This window comes from Arachis duranensis, chromosome 9, assembly GCF_000817695.3.
Source record: "Arachis duranensis cultivar V14167 chromosome 9, aradu.V14167.gnm2.J7QH, whole genome shotgun sequence".
Lineage (NCBI taxonomy): Eukaryota > Viridiplantae > Streptophyta > Magnoliopsida > Fabales > Fabaceae > Arachis > Arachis duranensis.
This window is the reverse complement of record NC_029780.3, coordinates 27,641,067-27,656,352: the sequence shown is the minus strand read 5'-3', so window position 1 is coordinate 27,656,352 and position 15,286 is coordinate 27,641,067.

The window sequence follows — 15,286 nt, the reverse complement described above, 5'->3', positions numbered from 1 at the left end:
GTGCCAGTTCCAGCGTTTAACGCTGGGATTTCTGTGGGTGACTTTGAATGCTGGTTTGGGCCATCAAATCTTGGGCAAAGTATGGACTATCATATATTGCTGGAAAGCCCAGGATGTCTACTTTCTAACGCCGTTGAGAGCGTGCCATTTGGGCTTCTGTAGCTCCAGAAAATCCACTTCGAGTGCAGGGAGATCAGAATCCAACAGCATCTGCAGTCCTTTTTAGTCTCTGAATCAGATTTTTGCTCAGGTCCCTCAATTTCAGCCAGAAAATACCTGAAATCACAGAAAAACACACAAACTCATAGTAAAGTTCAGAAAAGTGAATTTTAACAAAAAACTAATAAAAATATACTAAAAACTAACTAGATCATACTAAAAACATACTAAAAACAATGCCAAAAAGCGTACAAATTATCCGCTCATCATATAGACTATTATATATTTCTGGAAAGCTCTGAATGTCTACTTTCCAACACTGTTGAGAGTCCGCCATTTGAAGTTATGTAGCTCCAGAAAATCCATTTCGAGTGCAAGGAGGTCAGAATCAAACAGCATCAGCAGTCCTTTATCAGCCTTTTATCAGAGTTTTGCTCAGGTCCCTCAATTTCAGCCAGAAAATACCTGAAATCAAAGAAAAATACACAAACTCATAGTAAAGTCCAGAAATGTGAATTTAGCATAAAAACTAATAAAAACATCCCTAAAAGTAACTAGATCCTACTAAAAATTATCTAAATATAAAGCCAAAAAGCGTATAAATTATCCGCTCATCACATAAGCATAAAAGAAGGGACGCTCTGCCCGACTTAAGGGAGAGAAACTAACCCTCTCCTCAGGGTCGGGCGACACCAGCTTGTAGTTTGTTTCATCCTCCCTACTCCCACAAATCCTATGAAACCTCCTAAGCTTCTCACAATACTCCGGGTCAGCTATAGTAACACACATTAACACTATGAAATCTAACCAGTCAGCCATACCAGGAGGGACCTTTGTAGACATCTCAACAATATTCTTCCAAAAAGACATAAGAAATTGCACCTACAGCAAGAAAACAAAAAAAAAGGTCACTACCAAGTAACACGGACAGAATCAGAAAATAAAAAACAACCAGCAAACAACAGAATGCAACAGTGAAAAGGGTGCCCCAAGGATCAAAGATTACCACTAAAACCTAGAGGCACCCTTTGGAGGCAATGCAGATACAGGAAGTCGAAAACCCTAGCCCTACCAACAAACAAGAAAGGAACGAAATCAAAGAGTTTCAATCTTTTTTCAAACCAAAAAGCAAAGCAAGATCGAAACTTTGAAACGAAATCAGAAGCATGCAACAGAAAAAGCTAACACCAAAAATGCAGAAATCGTGACCAAGAAAAGGAACGAGAAAACAGAATACCAACCTCGAAAGAAGAAAGGAGCAAACAGCGACAGATGCACATCAAAGAAGCACGAACGACCCACGAATGCCTCGAAGAGCTTCAGAAGAAAGCTTTGGGGCAAAATTGAAGGAACCAGACGAGAAAAGTTTTTCACAGAGAAGCAAGGAGCAAAATGAAGCTGGAGACAAAAGAAGAAAATGAAGAAGAACAAAAATAGCTTCTTTGGTTTCAAACAAAGAGTTTAAAGAGCGAAAAAGAAACGGCAAAACAAATAAAAGCTCAATTAATAGGTTTTAAAGACGCTTGCACACTCCCAAGAAACTAACGTCCTCGAAAGCAATGCCGCAATTATGGAGCGAAGGCAAAAAACGCTTCGCATTAATCAAAACGACGCTTAAAGACGCGAGACTCGCCCAAGAAGGAGCAAATCAAGTGCAGCAAAACTAATGCTTGAACACGACTTCCCAAAGAGATCAAAGCTCAGAAGCACGATCTCAAGAAAAAGATTGAAGCTCAAGCAGGGGCAGTGTTCATACTTTGGACCGAGCTATAAGGTTTAGGTTGGACAAAAGACAAAGTTGACCGACCTCCCTCAAGGTTAGCCAGTTGACCAACCTCTCTAAAGGTTGGCCCATTTCACAATCTCTTCACAAAGATCTCTTCGCTTTCTCATTTAGCATATTTTATTTTGAAGGTGCTATCCGATTGGGTATCTCCTAGTAAGGTAGAAAAAAAATAATAGTTGCCATTGTAATAAAAGAGTGACAATTTGATAAAAAAAATTTTAGAAAACATAAAAAATTTATTAAGAAAAAAAAAACAAAACCAAAATATGAAAAGTTGGGTCCTTAGTGGTATATAGTATTAACCATGTCAGGTGTACACTAAAATTAATTAATAGTAAAAAATATATGTTAAAATATAAAATACACATATTGAAAATAAATTGAATAGCATATATTTTCATATATAAATATATATAGTGGTTAATTTTAGTAACTGATTTTAATGTACAAATGACATTTTTAATATAGTATATACTGTTACTGATGAAGGAAAAAGATATGATCACAATGTCAAGTTTAGTATACATAATTTCATTATGAGTTCATATATGATAAATTGCTCACAAATTGTATAGGATAGTGTATTATAGGTATGTGTTAAGAGAGAGAAATTGTATGATTCGATTTCTGAAAAGAGAGAGAAGAAAAGTGAATTTGAACTAGCAATAAAAAAATTGTATTGTCCGATTTAAAAAATTAAAAATTACAATAATAAAATTGCACCATTAGATTTAGTTTTTTACAAATTAAAAATTATAACATTCTGAAATCGCACCATTCGATTTTATTCTTAAAAAATTGGGAATTGAAATTGCACCATCTATTTTTTTTTTCAAAAATGTAAAATCTTAAAGAAAATAAAGTTGAACCATTCGATTTCTAAATTTTGAATTTTAAAAAATAATTACAAAATATATCATCTAATTTCTTGTTTTATAAAATAATTTTTATATCTTGTTTTATGAGAAAAGCGGGGTCAAGGACCCAAACCAATAAGAGGACGGAAAAAACTAAAAGGAAAAACAAGAACAAAACCAAACTAAAAAAAGCTAAGATCCTCTCGACCTAAAGGTCCCAAAAAGATCAAAACTAATAGCATGAACTATATTACGAGAGATGTTGTAAAAAATATGAACACCTAAAGGCATCTCTTGTCCTTTCTTTGCCAATTTATTAGCCACGCTCTTTGCTTTACGTAGGGTGTGTTTCTGTTGTACATTTTGTATGCGCCTAGCAAGAATTTCAATTTCATCAACCAGGGTCTTACAAGGGTGAGTAGGAATGCAACCTCCTTTGATGAAGCTTGTTGCTATATTGGAGTCAAATTCGATGATAAGCTTATAGAGGCCATTAGCAATAGCTATTTGCGTTCCTTTTATGATACTTCAGAGTTTGGCATGCATGATAGAGCAGCTTCCAAAATTACAGGAGATACCTAGAATATATTTCCCAAGTTGGTCACGAATAACTCCTCCGAACGTCAGATTATTACTTTGCACTATGAAGGAACCATCAACATTTAGCTTGAAGAAAGTTTCTGGGGTGAAATCCACTTAATAAGAGTATTGGAACCAACAGTGGTCTCTTTAGATGAGAAGAATCTCTACATAATCTTAATTATCTCTGAACATCTAACTTTAATATACTCTACAGCATCCACTTTGCTAGTTGTTTGTATAACAACCTAGATTTTCAATAACGAATTTCTTGACTTTATGCATTAGGAATTCACAAAATCCGAGTGACACGGTTAGATTTGGTTTCACGAGCTGATTTTGAATATGTAAAAAAGTCAATAATAATATTTTATTAAATAATAATATTTAAGATAATAATATTCTTGTATATTAATCTTTTATCATAATAATATTTTATTATTAATTTTATATGAATCACCTTATAACTCCCACAGTTTCACCACGTCCAGCCACCTCATGCTTATTTTTCGGTCTTCATATATAACCTCAAAAGTACTTCCTATTTCCTTTTTCTTTTTCAAACATAACTTGAAAAAAGAGAAGAACGACAGAGAAAAGCTGAAGATTCATAGTCAACAAGTTTCTGAGGTTCGATCCTTTCATACAAAAAACTCTAACAATGATTCTAAACTAATTAAACTATTCGTTTCTTCCTCCTCTTCACAATCATGTTAAATTTATCAAGGTGAAGATTTTTTCTTGAATTTACGATGGATATCGAGATTCGGTTATTATGTATATCATGGTTTAAGCATTGTTTTGACAAAAAATAGGAAAAACGTGAGTTAAAAATCATCAAAGAATAATCGGTTTTTGCGAGCTAACTCCGAGAGGTAAGGTTTGACAAATTAATCATGAATTGATTGTGTTTTGATGCTTAGTTGATGGTTGATTGTTGCTGCTTGAAATTGAGTGTTTACGTAGTGCTTTAATGTGTTTTTGTTGGCTAAAACCTTGGACGTCGGGTGTTCTCTAGTTGTAATTTTTAGGCACTAGACGCCCTCTCTCCTCTCTGAGAGTTGTGCGCTGGGTGCCCTTTATACCTAATCAAGTGGGAGTTGGGCACTCAGCCATGCATGCTTTGTGAAAAATTGATGCGTGAGCATCTTTCTTATTTTTTTTCTAGTGAATTTGTATTTAATTTGTTAAGTTTTATCAAGAATTAATTATCTTTTAGTCACTATAGATACTACTTTGAGTCATGTGCAATTCTATTTATTTTAGATAGCATTTGGATAGATTTGATGGAATTTTCGCAGAAAAAGAGAAGGCGAATGATGCTGTCAATCCTGATCTCTCTGTACTCAAACCTAAATAACTCAAGTTACAGAGATCCAATTGACGTGATTCTAGTGATGTTGGAAAGCTAACTTTCAGAACTTTCTAACGATATACAATAGTCTAAAATTCTTTTCCATCACTTCGGCCAAACCTGCGCCTAACTTGAGAGAGGCGTGAATTATTAAGGAATCAAGTGGTCCCCAACTCTCCAAGAAGCAAGCACGCAATCTCCTATTAATTCTGATTTAAACTTTATTTATTTAAAAATAGGAAAAGATATTATTTAGTTTTAGGAAATATATTTTACATTAATTAGGATTAGATATAAAAGGAAAAAGAATTTCTTCTCTTCTATTCTATTCTACCTCATTCCAAAAACTTACAGTTTTAGAGAATCCTAGTTTTCACTCTAAATCATGAGCAACTAAACCTCCACTGTTAAGGTTAGGAGCTCTGTCTATTGTATGGATTGAGTCTATTATTTTTTTCTATTTTAATTCATGTATTGATTCATATAATTCAAGAATTATTTTTGTTCTTTATTTTATGAAATTGGGTGGAACGGAAGTATGACCCTCTTTCTAATTGAGTTCTTGTATAACTTGGAAAAGCTCTTTACTTGAATAATAGCTTGAAAATATATTCTCCTAAATTTTTAATTATCTGGATTTAACGGGATACGTGATATATAATCCTCTTATATTTGGGTAATTAGGATTTCTGTAGCATATAAACTAGAATTGAACTTCACCCTCTAATTGGAATTAATTGACCAAGAAATTGACGGTTGATGAATTTTAGAGGAGACTAAAAAGGTCTAAGGAATTAGAGTTTAGTCATATATAGTTTGCCAGGAATTAAATCTTGCGTGATTAAAATAGTTAGTAAGAAAAATCAATCTGGAAAATAGATATCTCTGGAGCCTTAACTGTTTTCTCCATATATTATTCACAACTTGTTTACTGCTTGCTTTATTAATTTTCTGAATTTACTGTTTAATGCAATTGAGACCCAAACACTCTTTTCTGTTTGTCTAACTAAGTAATTTAATCAACCATTGTTGCTTAGTCCATCAATTCTCGTGGGATCGGCCCTCATTGACTTGAGGTACTACTTGGTACGACCTGGTGCACTTGCCGGTTAATTTGTGGGTTATAAATTTCGCACCAAAAATAAAAGAAAAAATAGGATTTTGAAAATATTAAGAGAAGACTTATAATTTATTAGAGTTACAGAGGTAAAATACAACTAAATAAAATATTGAAGAGCTAAGGTAATTAATTAAAACTTATGATTAAATTATGAATAACTAAAATTCTGAGATTAGGTGTAATATGTAATAGTAATATTTAAAGTTAAGAGATACAAAAATAAGTTAAGTAAAAGGTGATATAAGCAACGTAAAGATTTAAGAAGAATACGACAGCATTCAAAGTAAAAGACGTAGAAAGATCATTCTAAAATCTGAAATTCTGGAATCTTTTCATAAAACACCTAGGAAAGCATATGAGGAGACTTATATTGAGTAAATTGTCAAGAAACTATATGTTGTGAGTGAATGTTGAGAGAGCCTTCGAGCTGAGACATTGACCACGGAAGCCTCGAGATGAGATAATAATCGTGAGAGCCTTTAAGATGGCTGAGATAATGATTGCAAGGGCCTTTAGACTTGGGCTGGGCTAATTCGGGCCACTATATAATGGAGATGCCCACCAAATGAGAACTACTTTTCAGACCTTTCTCTTACCTGCTCAAGAGAGCAGAGCTGCCATTAAGGGTAAATGACCTACTATGGAAAGCAAAGCTGCCATTGAGGGTAGATGAGACGTTGTAATGTGCACAGCTCTGGAAAAGCCATATCCAGGATTTGTGCCAGGTAATGTCGTGAGAAAATAGGCAACTGACACATGAGCTCATGACCTGCATAGGACTAAACATGCATCATACTTGTTTGCACATCCTTTTCTGTTATGCACTCTATGTGAAAGTGTATGTATTCTCTGTAATATCTATTGCGTGATATTTTTCTATATTCTCTATTTGTATACTATTTTCTATATTTTACTACTTATCTGATAAACAACAAAGTGTTAATGAACTTAACTAACAACCCCAACTTTACTAAGAACCCCAAGTTTTTACCCTTTTCCTCCACTCCAGACGGAGTGCCAGCGGCCCAGTAATGACGTATGATCGTGCGAAGGAGTGATGGAAGATATCATATATTGCATTTTGATAGCATTAGCTTGGTTCAAGATTTTAAAGACCTAGAGTGTTATACTCTCGCTTTTGTAGTCTTGAGGGATTAGGGGATGCCTTATGTATGTATGTATGTATGTATGTATGTATAAATAGTTAATAGTTAGCTACTCCTTGTTAACCAACATGCAATGTATATACGTGACAGTTTTAAATTACTTTATCTGTTATTATTTGTAATTTTATTTATGTACGTCTTTCTATTTATCGAACCAAACGTTTTTAAGAAAAATTACCTAGCAAAAATAACTGCGTTTTAACAATGAATCAGACTCATACAATAAATATTATTTAATAAATATCAAAGTAAGTTAATAACGCCTATCTTCTAGTATAATAATGACATGTTAGAAATTGAGTCGTTTCAATTTGATATCAGAGCAGTTCGTTCTCAGTACAACCTAGGGAGTGGAATGCTCAGTTTTTGTGTCTCATGCGGATAATATATCTTTGTGATATGAGCTGCATCATCATCTTTGTGTATTCATTCTGGAAATGTTCACGCTCAACTTGAAGTGTTAAGACTGATTACCTTAATGTTGATTGTTTGGTGTGAACAAGACCACGATGAGTTTACAGGGACAAAGCACTTAAGGAAAAACTCCCATTATTACCCCGGCAAGAAATGAGCGGACTGAGGAAGCCTTTATCATTATTATGAACACCATGGCTAAGGTCATGCACGAAACAATAGCGGCAACTACCTAGGCGATCAATTGTGTAGGAGAGAGAAACAGTGAGAATAGCAGTATCAATCATATATATGTGCAACATCATGATAGGCATATGTCGTTAGCTCCTTTTTTGAAGATAAATATGCCAAAGTTTAAAGGTACCATCGTTGCTACTGAGGATGACAATTGGTTTCAGGATATAGAGAGATTTCTGTAGGCTCATCTTGTTCTGAAAGGACAGTATGTGAAGTTTCCATCCTACATGCTGGAAGGGGATACACAGCATTGGTGGCAGGGTATGGAGTGCTTGGTGCAATAGGAGAATGATGAGATTTCGTGGGCTATTTTTAAGGAGGTGATTTATAACAAATACTACCCTAGGCCTACTCGTAATGCGAAGGAGATGGAGTTAATGCAATTGAGGTAGGGAGGTATGTCTATTGCTAAGTATACAAAGAATTTTGTGTCATTTTTCAAAGATCTGTCGAGAGAATCTAGAAAATTTTGAGGAATGGAAGTGTTTAAAGTTCAAAGGAGGACTTCAAGAGGATCTAATGAATTTAGTGGTTCCGTTGGAGACACAGAACTTTGCAGAATTGGTTAATAAGAGTCAACTGGTGGAGGATTGTACAAAAAAGGTGGTGATAGCAAGGATGAATCGCCAAGGGTTTCCATAGAGGAATTTTAATTAGTATATGGCTACATTGAAGAGGAACTTTAAAATGGCTGGATTACCACTGCGTAGAAACTAGCAAATTGGAAATTTTCCTACTCGCTATACTGGAGAGAATGGTGACAGGCCAAGGCAAGATGCTGGTAAGCGACCCCAATAGGCACCGGTTAATTTTGTATGTAGGTTGTGTGGAAAGGACCATGGTAATAAGCCTTGACAAATTGGAATGAATGCCTGCTATTATTGGATGGCCCAGCATCATGCCATCTGGGTGGTGAGGTGTCCCAGATGGCCCAAATGTTGCTGACCTCCTAAACCAGATGGTTCACGCGGTACGGGAGGTGGAAGAGGTAGTGGTGGGGGATGAATCATCACTGCCTATGGGGATGTCTCCATGGTCTTCATGTCTGTCGAACTCTTCCTCTTCATTTGACTCTCCATCCAATCGCGTCCGGCGAGGCCTGACCCTCTCCCTCCTAACCCCTTCGCCTGGTCTGCACTCTCTGACACCCCTCTTCTTCTTAGTAGGTTGTTGGGTATCCTCTCTGGCCTCCTTCGCACGCCAACACTGATCAGGGATGTCCCAAGAAAGGTGGAGAACATCATGCAACTAGTTGGTAGTAGGCTGGACGTCAGGAGGTAAATCGGCTAGCACCGGATCAACGAGTACGTCCTGGCCTGATAGGTTCCTAACCCGGCAAGCACCCCGCCACCAATCCTAGTACTCTCGTGTCGGCCTGTAGTCAAAGCATCTGAATGAAGATACTACGACCCTCCTCAAAATGTCTCGTCTAGCCAGCGTACCAGTCATCAAGTTTGTCAAGCCGTCACATATCCTCACCCCAGCCTGTAGATGTTAGAAACCTGTCGATGTTGGTCGGGGCACTTTTCACCTGAACAACCTAGTAAAACTCGATGATGTTGAAGTAAACGAGGGGAACAATTGACATCCATGTCCCCTACTCTACCTCCTCGACAAACCACGGGTGCACAGATCCTGTAGAGTAGGGTCATCGTACGACGTCTAAACAAATTGAAACAACAATTATAGAATAAATAAACATTTGATATCCCAAAAAGTAAATAATATTCCAAACCACAAAATTCAGTAACTACATATTTTTATTTAATTTATATAGACAACAAAGTATATATAAACGACTAAATTAAAAAACTGGTCGTTCCAATCGTAGTGCTAACTTCGTCCCAACGTAACTGGTCTATCGCTAGACACCATCACAGAACCCTCGCCACATGCGAGTCTCTGCTCTGCTGCATCAATCCTATCAACCTAACACCAATTACAAGAAAAAACATGAGTTCATGTTGCGGAATGTCATAACCAGTTACAAATTCAAAATATAAGCAAGACATAAACAATTGTTACCTCACAACCATAGGATACATGAAAATCCCTCAGTCAGGTGGACACCATTGAGAAAATATCTGATATATCCAGGACATCAACAGCGGAGTGTAGCCGGCAATGTCTACAGTGCCTCGTTGTGCTACAGAGCACAGTGAATGGTATGTCCAGACAAGCACCGCCGAGCCCCAAGACAACGCACAGTACTGCCCAAAGTCCTAAAACAGTAGCAGCCAATGCAGATGGACCAAGTTGTTCGACTTGTCCGTCATCAGGTAGCCTCCAATCAGTAACAAGATCTAACACCTCGCATACTGTAGGAGTGTACCCGGGTCGTCCGTCGGTGGTATATGGTGAACACGGTCCCACAGCCATATAAGCTTCAACGAGAAGGACTTCTTCCTCTGCGCCCCCTACTGTGGAACCATCGGAGGCATGGTACCGAGCAATCGCTCCACCAACTCTCACGTCTCCATGCTGTACCACCTTTGGAAGTCATGGAAGCACCCTCAACTGGCTCTCCGTGTGCGCGTAGCCCAAGGTGGTACGCCACGTCCTGCAGGGTGATAGTGTTCTTAACCCACGAAAAATGGAACGTGTGGGTCTCCGAACACTATCGCTCCACGAATGCCGTAATTAGAGAGTTGTCGAATACAAAATCCTTGAAAGGGACCGTATCACCAAATCCAGCCTCCCTCAGATACGGGACGACGGAGTTGGGTAGAGGAAGCATGTGACCCACTTGCCGGGGCAAGAGTAGGCGAGGCCTCTGACAAACAAAAATATTTTACAATTATTAAAAATTAAAAATTTGTATAAGTCCATCAACATATCAAAATGTTTTGACTATTCTATACATTTGCTTAATAGAAATTTACACATATGTACTAACTGAATTTATTCCAACACGACATATTCTGTTAATATGTACTTTCTTAACTAAGACACATTTCCTCATTGCTTTACGTGAAATTAAAATATTCAATAAAATAATTAATAATCTAAATATCAAACTTTAACTTAACGTGATAATATAATTATCAAACTTGGATAGTTTCTAACTAAATTAATAAATTAAGAAACGTGTGACCAATAAACTAGACTCAACGATTAGAAAACATCTACTCCAACATTTAAACTCTAAATTAATAATTATGTTACTAATAACTTAATTACCAAAAAATGATAACCACATTTCTAGAAGTACTAATTTCTATCAGTAACCTATTCCTAATGATACAAATTCTATTTTAGTTCTTGGCAAGTACCCTAACCATGGCTAAACATATATGAGATTACACAAAACTTAAGATAATAAAACTAACCGCAAAGTCGCCTGCCCTAGCGTAGTGCCATGTTACATTCAACCAGTGACGGACCTAGAAAATTTTAGGAGTAGGGAAAAAAATATATATATATATTAAATTAAATTTTGTTAAATATTATTAAATATATGGATCAATTGGCACATTAACGCCTAATGATATACTAGTATTTATAATTTGAAATTAAAATTATATATAAATACTAGAAAAATTAAATCTGTATATGAAAAGTATGTTTATATTAAATAATAGAAACATAATTTATAATTTTTTCCTTCTTTCTTTTTAAAATAATTAAATTTGTTATATATTTTTTAATTTAATTTTGATATAATGTTAGACGCATGAAAGATTTTATGCATCTGTTAATTATGTATTGTAATTAAAATATTTTTATTACTATTTCTAAAAATAAAAAATAAATTCTAATTAGTAAATTAATCAATTCATTTTAAAATATATGCAACATAGATTCATATAATAGAACAAAAGATAAAAAATAAGTAATAAGGATGAATAAATTGAGAATAAAATAAAATACATAAAGTCATGAAGAAAATAAAATATTAGATTAATACATAAATTATAATATTTTAAATTAAAATTTGTAATTGAAAATATTAAAAAGAGAAACAATGAAATTGAAAGATACATAGAGTCAATGAGAGCTATATAAAAAATGGAGAATTTAAAATTTACTTTTTGATGAAGAAAAGATGACCACTAGACAAGGAATAGAAAAAGAAAGTTGAAAATATAAAAATAAGAAAAGAATTTAAGGGAATAAAAGAGTGACGACACAAAAACTAAATTTGATTAAATTAAATAATAGTCAAAATGATAGAGAAATAAAAAAGTAAATTTGGGACTTTAATTAATTGGGTTTAGTTTATTTGTAGTGGAGTCATTTAAAATTTAAAGTAGGAACACATTATATTGAATTAGATTTAAAAAAAATAAAAATACAGTGGGGTAAGTGCTCCCTCATTGTTACTGAGTCCGTCCCTGCATCTAGTCTGTTGATATTTGAGCGTACCATCTTCTTATTACTTGATAATATGGTTAGAAAAGAAATAAAAAAGAAGAAAAAATGGTCGAAAGATTCGAACTTAAGTCCAAAATCTCGCTGTAAACGACATCTATATATAGTCGTCCTCCAGCCTTGTCTCATTTACACTGTAAATAAGATATGTACGTGTCACGCACACATACCTTAGTATAAACGAGATATGTAAACGAAATAAGGTTGGAGGACGAATTTCGATAATAATTTTTATAATTGTTTATTTTTTAATAATTAAAATATTTATTTAATTTATTTAAATAAAAAATTCCCAAAATATACGCACTAAAAAAATCATGAACAAAGAGAGTCGACGAAATACGTATAAAACGTATTGCCGACAGAGTCGACCAAAGCATGAACGAGCCAGAGAGTTGGGGCCACAAAAGAAGAGTATGATATGAATCAAGATTAAGACTCGAGGGTTTTATTCGGCCCCACTCCAAGATTTGGGGATCACACTTATCATACTTGGGGACGTACACATTTCCAGAGATATGGCTTTGGAATGAACAAGAACAAATTTAGGAGTATGTAATATGTGTGGAGAATCAAGCCATTGCTCTTTTATTTTAACAGAGAATGCATCATATTAATCAGGATTTCTGTAGTTGATCAAGAGATGAGGTGAATTTTTAACGTGTCCTAGTTTCATAAGGATATTCAATCAATAGTTCAAGATTTATATTTCACTTAATTGAAGCTGATGATGACTTTTACATTTTTACCGTAAAAATAATAAAAAGGTTTTCTTAGTAAGTATAAAAGTAGGATATTTCTGTAGAATATCCGAAAATTTAAAATTTGTAATAATATTAAATATAAATTATTTATCAATTTTTATAATTTTATTAAATTTATAATTAAGTTTTTATATTTTTATTTTTAATTAAATTTTTATATATTTTAAATTCGTAATTAGATTTCTATTAACAGTAAACTTTTATAAAAAAAAATTACAAATATAATTTTACTATTTTACTATTAAGACATTAATATAAACATAACATACTCACGTATTCACTAGGGGTGATGATGGGTAGGGTAGGGTAGAATTTGGACTCAACCCTAACCCTGCCCACGGATTGAGATTTTTATATAAACTCAACCCTATTCTACTTGCGGGTTGAGAATATCTCAACTCTAACCCTACACGTTCTTAACATGCGGGTACCCGACCCTGTCCGTAGGTTGCAAAAAGAATGCAACATTTAGGAGTGTTCATGGATCGGATTGTATCCACAGATCTGCGGTAAATATCCGCATCTGATCCGAAAATTACGAATACGATTTGATCCGTAGATTGATCGGATTTGTACGTAAAGAAAGAGAAGCAAGCAACGCTTTGCCCCATAAAATTACTAAAAAAAATTGGATGAAGAACAATTTCTAAAAAAAATTACTAAATTTATAAAAAAACGTGTAATGATATTTTTTTTTACTTTTATTATCAAAAGAAACAATTTTAACTAGGTGCTGTCTGTGGTGACTAGTTAAGTTTGGTGACTAGCGTGGCTATCCCAAGTTAGCCTGTAATTAAGTGACACGTACTGGGTTGAATAAAAATGTTGACTGCACGAGTCCAAACTTAGGGAGTGGTGACTATGCTAATGACACGGTAATTATAAGCCGTTTCACTCTTTTTTTTTTTGTGAAATTTGGGCCCATACATATATCACAGAAAACCAACTATCATAAAAAACAAGCCAATTAATATTATGAACAAAAACTAATTTCCTAAATTCAATGACACTAGCACACACTGAACTTTAATCTCTCCAAGCCAAGACTTAAAAAAACAGTTCAACTAGTTATCTAAAAAAACTATCTTTTATTCATCATTTTATTATAATATTAAAAAATATTAAAATAAATTCATCCAATATCTAAACTCATTATTCCACGAGCAAGATGAAACCACCGTCCTTATAACATAAATATTATTGCCTCTTTATTCATAATCACAATACGAGAGAAGGAATCCTCTACATCAAGTCACCTATTTATTCATTTTCTCAGTCAATTTCATATTCAATCAGCTTACTACTCATAAGCCCTCATCATTAATTTAGTTTCTCACTCCTCAATCTCCTTCAATATCAATATCACTCTCTCCATATGTTTGTACTCATTTCAAAACCTAGTAAGAGAGAGGGAATCCTTAACCCCAACTCGCCTATTCATTCTGGGATATAGTGCCCATCACACTTCTCAATCATCATCTCGTCAAAATCTTCACTCACGTATATAACATATAACTCGGAGGGAATCCTCAACCTTCCTATTCCATCATCATTCACCAATTATTAATAGCTTTGACCCATCGTTCATTTCTTTCATTATCATCATCATTTTAATCATACTTAATTGTAATCGATCTCCGTCATCTCTCATTATCATAACCCTTCTCATCAAACTTAATCATAATCAATTCATCGTCATCTCTCATTATCAAAATCATTCCCATTATACTTAATCAATCATCCATCCTCAATTCACTAACTCAACTCATAAATTCTCATTTTTAACTTCTCTATCCTCTATTACACCGGCTCTAGACTCATAAAAGGATTTACAGAGGTTCAGAAGGCTCGAAGAATGGTTAAAAAAACTCAAAAACATCTTTTGCAAAATTAGGTGGTCATGCGTATGCATAAATGCAAAAACATGCATAGTCGCATACACACGCGACATCCGCGTACGCGGAAGTATAAAACATAAGAGAATCCACGCGTACACATGCCTCATGCATGCGCATGAATACGAAAATGGTCATTTTCGTGTACACAAGCTGTGTCTGCGTACGCGAGACTACCAGGCAATAGGAGTGTTCATGGATCGGATCGTATTTACAGATCCGTGGTAAATATCCGCATCCGATTCGAAAATTGCGAATACTATCTGATTCGTACCCTTTACGGATCGGATCGCGGATATCTGCTCTACATCTGCGTATCCGATCCGTAGATCCGCACAATAATATATATATATATATATATATATGTTTGGTATTATATTTACTTGTTTGTATGTTTTAGTTAGTAATTATTATTCATATATTGCATTATTTTAAAAGTGTGAAAGAAATATTTTTATTGAATTTTTTACATAGAAATATGATTAAAAAGAGAAGGTTCAATTATGCGGATATATCCGATATCTAATTTGATCCAATCTGCACATTTGCAGATCGGATCGGATCGGATCGGATCAGATCCGACA